Source organism: Tupaia chinensis, unplaced genomic scaffold (assembly GCF_000334495.1).
Source record: "Tupaia chinensis unplaced genomic scaffold, TupChi_1.0 Scaffold148646_1, whole genome shotgun sequence".
In the NCBI taxonomy this organism is placed as follows: Eukaryota; Metazoa; Chordata; class Mammalia; order Scandentia; family Tupaiidae; genus Tupaia; species Tupaia belangeri.
In genome coordinates, this window is record NW_006208495.1 from 726,070 (window position 1) to 733,150 (window position 7,081).

The window sequence follows — 7,081 nt, forward strand, 5'->3', positions numbered from 1 at the left end:
TGTACCAATCACCCCCTTGGGAGGCAGCCTCAGACTCGATAAAGCGACTACGATGTGCCATGACAGAAGGTGATGTGATGCTACAGGAACCTCGGAGAATCAATAAAATAGAAGCATTAATTATTAAATGTATAAAGTAAAACTGTCAGCTACTACAGCCATCAAAAGAAAGCATCTGGAAGAACACCAGCTGGGAAGTGCTACCACAATAACGTGACAGAGAAATGTTATGGGTAGTATTTCTTCTAATGGTCATCCCGTTCATTCTCCTACTCCTTGTGTTTGTATTAAAATCAAGGGCTTAATTTGCCCTCCTCTTGGACCTGAGGAAAATATGTAAGAATTGTGTGAAAGTTACAAAGTAAAGTTCTATCATGAACTCAAAAAAAAAAAAAAGTGGATTTTCTTTCCTCAGCGTTGACTGATACAGTGGGGAGGACCTTCAGCCTCAGTCATCTAGTGAGTCATTCCAGATTCCTGATTCTTATAAAGCGCGTGAAAAAGTATTGTTTTGTTATTTTTAGTCACTAACTTGTGTTCTAGGGCAAATTGTTATGCAGAATTAGAAAGCTAATATTATATGTATGCATTTTTCCTATATTATTTCAATATGTTTATTATTTTTCATTTTTATGATTATGGGGTCCAGCTTCTCTGACTCTTCTTGAACCATGACCTTTTTGAGTATTCTCTTCGAAACTTCAGTTTGAGTGTTCAATATTAGTAACATCGGACCTAGCTCTTTTCTTGACTGAAAGATGGGTGGCATGAGAGCTTAAGCCAATGGTACAAGCCCAATATTGTACATTTGATAGCTAATATTGTTTCCTAAAATTCTATTTCATGTTCTTGGATTTCCTCATTTCCCCTTGAGCTTTGAATTATAGCTCAAACCTGGGGAGCTCCCCAGCCCCTAGCCTTTTAAGGGCTTGCTACTGACAGAAAAGTGGCATAAGGTACCTACCTATTCTTCTGCTTACTTCTCTAGCAAAAATATTAAGCAAAACATAGGGTGTGCTTCCACACTGCTTTTTTTTTTTTTTTTTTTTTAGGTTTTTGCTATAGGATGCATGCGCTCGCCAGACAGACAGAGAGAGACAGAGAGACAGAAAGCGAGAAATCACCCCCCAGGGGGGATGGCCACGCCGCAGTCCCTTCTCCTCCATTCTCCTCTCGGGATCTTGGGCACGCACGCACACACACTTGAGTTTAAGCCACCGGGTCCAGGACACGAACCACGGTCAACTACGTGGGAGTCCAGCGACATAGCCATTACACTAACTGCTGGTCCCCCACATTGCTTTTAATTCACGTTTAGATAAGGAATACTACATATTGAATTTAAAATTTGCTTTTAGTGAATGTTTTATTTGAACTTTTCTCTTTCATTTTTTTCTTTGGTGTAAAAGGTGATTATCACCAGGCGATCAAACTCTGGATCCTTTCCCATGCTTCTACCAGGCAAAGGAAAACAAAAGGTGAGTGATTCCCAAGTGTTTTGCCTATATGAGTGATTCCTTACTGTTTTTCTTATGTTTTAATGATCATTATTTTTCCATGTTGGGAGAAAGAAAATTCTTGTCTATAGTAGAAATGTATTTCATGCGATTTTCTTTCTGGATACTTACCTAAAGCCTTTGGCTTCATTTCAAGTTGAGTGGAGGATGGAGAAAAATAGTGAGATTTTCATGTAACATTTCCACTTGTCCTTCTGTAGCAGACTTACATTTCTTCTGAAATCTCCTTTTGTATCAAATCTACATTTTTTAAAAATCTATGCTCTAACATTGTGTCGGTTCATTTTTCTGAACTTTGATTCTATTTTTTTATATATATGTATTTTTACCATAGAGTGAATATACTTGCCAGAGACAGAAAGACAGAGAGATGGAAAGTAAGAAATTACCCCCGAGGGTGGATGGCCACATCACAGTTCCTTCTCAGAATTTTGGGGACACACACACACACATGCCTGGTGCGATTTTCAAGCAACTGGGTCTGGGACTTGAATCATGGTTGGCCATGTCGGAGTCCAGCATCTTAACCACTGTGCCATGTGCTGGCCTTTTTTTCCCCTCTTTTTGTGTTTATTTTTTCATATTGTTATAGTCTGTAAGAGAGAAGTTTGACAATTCTATGACGATTTTGCCATTGTTTCCCTGGAAAGATCATTGCATCAATTCTTAAGTGAAGACTGCAACTTTTCATATACGCTACTCTGGGAAATACGAAGACAAAATTAAGTCGTCATTGACAAAAACTGACTTCTGTTCTGAGCATTAATTGATGTTTCTCTATTATGGGGAACTATATGGTTTGTACTATTCATTTAAACAGAATCAAATTGATTGAACATTGAACTATAGAATATTCCACTGGAATACAATGATAAACAGGCAAATAAATGTTAATTCAGTATCATCAATAAAATAACTCAGTGTTTAAATAGTTGAAAGAATGCTTTAAGTTAATTTCAATGCAGTTTTAAGATACAGGTTTTGAAATCTGTTTAAAATTTTGATAGACCAATTAATTAAATGGAGATATAAATCTTACCAATTTCAAATAGTAATATATACATTATGTAAATATTGGATTATAATTTAGTTTGTCATTTTTGTATGTTTGTTTCAAAATAAAATAATTTTGTGATATTGATATAAGCAAAGATCAGTTCACGTGGTCATTCATGGCAAAAATTATGTATATGGGAATAAGATAAAACAAATTATTGAAAAGTTTAGCAAATTTGGGGACAGTAATTAGTGTAATGGCTATGTTGCTTGACTCCCATGTAGTTGGCTGCAGTTCAAGTCCCGGGCCCAGTGGCTTAGATGCAACTGCGGTTCGAGTCCCAGACCCGGCAGCTTAAACTCACGCTGGATGCATGTGCGTGCGTGCCCAAGATCCCGACAGGAGAATGGAGGAGAAGGGATTGCGGTGTGGCCATCCCCCCAGGGGGTGATTTCTCGCTTTCTGTCTCTCTGTCTTTCTGGCGAGCGCACGCGCCCTATAGCAAAAACCTCTAAAAAGAAAAAAAAGAATCTTTCTTTCATGGTACACAATTATAGCGCTAAAAACCAAAAACCACCCTCCCCTTCCCTGGACCCCTAACCACTTATCTTTTCTCTCTCTATATATATAAGTTTGTCAGTTTGAGGATGTTATATATGAGGGGGCTTCAAAAAGTCCACGGGAAAATGGAACTAAGTACAAGTTAATTTTGGTACAAAACTTTTTTTAAACCCATGCATAGCTTTTTTGTAATATACATTTTCCATGAACTTTGGGAAGATGCCCTGTAAATAGAACAATATAAAAGCAGTATATAAACTTTTGAGTCTTGCTTTTATAAAAAGAAAAAAAAGAAAGAAAGAAATGGCTAGGGAGTCAATACACTTGCTGGAGATATACAGAGACAGAGAGGTAAGGTGAAAAAGCATCCCCCCATGCGGGATGGTTACACCATAATCCCTTCTCTTTCATTTCTCTCTTTTTTTCAGCATGTTTTTTCAAGCCATCAGGTCAGCAACACAAACCATGTTGTTGGCCATGTGGGATTCAGCCACCTTAACCACCATGCCCTGAACTAGCATGAGATTTGTTTTTTCACTCAAAGTATTTCATAGGAATTTATTCAAGGTCTTGCACGTGTGAATAGTTTGATCTTTTCTACTGCTGAGGAGTGTTTCATGGTATAGAGGTACCACAGTTTGTTTATCCACAGTTGCTTCCAATTTTGGAGTATTATGAACTAATCTACTATAAATGCTTATAAAAAGTCTTTTGAATCAACATCAATGTTCATTTTTTGGATAATTCTCAAGAGTACAATTGTTGGGCATATGGTAAGCACATGTTTAGTTGATAAAAATGTATATATAGTTTTTCAAAATTACTGCATCGCTTTACCTTTCTGTAGCAATGCCTGAATGACCCAGTGCTTTCCCACGTTTATCAAGATTTGATATTATTATTATGTTGTCTTTTAAGTATTCTGATAGGAGTGTTGGGAACATTATTGGGGTTTTAGTTTAAATTTCCCTTTGGCTAATGCGGTTGGACATCTTTCATAAGCTCATTTGTCATTTCATATACTCCTCAATAAAAAGTTTGTCATGCTAATTTTCAAATTGGATTTTTTTTGTTTGCTTCATTGGTTTTTATAACTCCTGTGTAATAAGTGTTCTTAACAAATTCTAATGCAAGTCCTTTGTTGGGCATGTGTTTTACAAGTATTTTTTCCCAGCCCATAGTTTTCTTTCTATCCTCTTAAAGGAACATTTTGCAGAGTAAAAATTGTTTAATTTTGATAATGTATAACTTATACATTTTTTTTCTTTTACGGATCATAGCTTTGGTGTTAAATGTAAAAATTCCATTCCTAACTCTAATTTTTTAAAGAATTATTTACTTAATTTTAGTCATTATTATTATTATTTTAATTTTCTATAAGGCACATGCATTTACCAGAGACAGACAGAGAGAGAGAGAAAGTGAGAAAGCAAGCCACCAGGTATGGGACTTGAACCGTGGTCAGTCACATGGGAGTCCAGTGCCTCAACTATCACACCACCTGCTGGGTCCCTAACTCAAACTTTGACAATTTTCTCAAATAAATTTTTTTTCTGAAAGTGTTATAGTTTACATAGTACATTCAAGTATGTGATCCATTTTGAGTTCATTTTTATGTAAAAAGTGAGGTTTACATTGAGGTTTGTTTGTTAATTAATCAACTTAACCTGTGACTGTCTAATTTTTCCTGCTATTCATTGTAAAGACTATCTGCCCTCTACTAAATTGGTCTCCAACATTCATCAAAGAAATTTGGCATAGTTGATGGTTTGTTCATTTCTCAAATTGAGTTGCTTATTTTCTTGCTATTAAGGTATGAGAATTCTTTATACATTCTGTATACAATTCCTTTTCCAGATATGTACTTATCAAATAATTTCTCACAAGTTTGTAGCTTGCCTTCTCATTACCATAACTGTATTTTTATTTTTGAGAATTTTTGCTATAGGGCACGTGCACTCTCCAGAAAGACAGAGAGACAGAAAGAGAGAAATCACCCCCCAAGGAAAGAGGGCCACACCACATTCTCTTCTCCTCCATTCTCCTCTCAGGATCTTGGGCACACACTCACACTCACCCGGCGTGAGTTTAAGCCACCGGGTCCAGGACTCGAACCGCGGTTGACTACATGGGAGTCCAGCAACATAGCCATTACACTAACTGCTGGTCCCACTATAAGCGTGCGTGCCCAGATCCCGAGAGGAGAATAGAGAAGGAACTGCAGTGTGGCCATCGCCCCTGGGGGGCGACTTCTTGCTTTCTGTCTCTCCAGAGAGGCAGAAGAAAAATCTCTCTTTAAAAAGAAAAGAAAGAAAGAAAAAAAAAAACAATGATTACCATAACTGTATTTTTTTTTTGAGAATTTTTGCTATAGGGCACGTGCACTCTCCAGAAAGACAGAGAGACAGAAAGAGAGAAATCACCCCCCAAGGAAAGAGGGCCACACCACATTCTCTTCTCCTCCATTCTCCTCTCAGGATCTTGGGCACACACTCACACTCACCCGGCGTGAGTTTAAGCCACCGGGTCCAGGACTCGAACCGCGGTTGACTACATGGGAGTCCAGCAACATAGCCATTACACTAACTGCTGGTCCCACTATAACTGTATTTTTTAGCGCAAGCATTTCCAAAATTTTGATGAAGTCTCTTTTATACCTGCTTTTGGTGTCTTGCATAACTGCAACTCATGGAAATTTTCTTTTATGCTCTTTCCTAAATGTTTTATAATTTTACATTTTATATTTAGCTCAGTGATCAAGTAAAGAATAAAGTTCCATTTTTTTTGTTTTACTTATAAATGTTCCATTAATCTAAAACCATCTATTGAAAAGGTTATCCTTTCTCTATTTAATTGACTTTGCACTTTTGTCAAAATCTAGTTAATCATATTTGTATGGGTTTATTTCTGGAAACTATTCTGTTCCATTTATCTATGTGTCTATCTCTTTGCCAATGTCACACACTCTTAATTACTGGAGGTTTCTAATAAGCCTGAAAATGGGTTATTGTAATCCTCTGAATTTATTCTTCCTTTTCAAAAGTGGTACAGGTATCCTAGTGCTTTTGTCTTTTCATGTAAATTATAGAGTACAATGATCTATATCTATAAAACATAGTCCTGGAGTTTCATAGAAATTAAGTCTTGTTGTGCTGTTGTAACAAATTACCAAAAAATTAGCAACTTAAAACAACACAAATTTATATTACAGTCCTGGAGGTCAGAAGTTCACAATGTGTATCCCTCAGTTAAAATCAAGATGTCATCAAGATTGCATTACTTCTGGAGGTACTAGGGAATATTCTGCTTCTCTGCCTTTCTGAGCAACTAGAGATGGCACATGTTTTTTGACTCATGGTCTCTCTCCCAATTTCAAAAACCAGCAATGATGGATGGATTTATTCTGACTCTTCTGCCCCTCTTTTTCTCTTATAGGGACACTTGTAATTACTCTTGGACACACCAAGATAATTAATCCAATCTCAAGATAGTTAATCGATCTGAAAAATCCTTTTTTCTACACAAGAAAACATATTCACAGGTTCTAATGGATGGGATATGGACACTTTTAGGTGGAGGAAGGTCACTATTGAAACTACCAAAGTGAAAAGATTGATTTGAGAAGAATTTAGACCTTTGATGATTTTTCTAATCCGTGAGCACAGTAAGTCTCTCCATTTATGTGTTTTATGATTTCTTTGACGAGTGTTTTATAGTTTTTAGTATATAGATCTTGTACACATTTTTTTAGATTTTGTTGCTATTGTAAATACTGCTTTTCAGTTTTTCATTAGTATTATATAGTAATTCTTTGCCAGTGTGTAAAAATTGGTTGATTTTCTTTTTGAGAGGTTTTCGCTATAGGGCGCGTGTGCTCGCCAGACAGAGAGAGACAGAGAAACGGAGAGACAGAAAGCGAGAAATCATCCCCTAGAGGGGATGGTCGCGCCACAGTCCCTTCTCCTCCATTCTCCTCTCGGGATCTTGGGCACGCACGCACACGCGC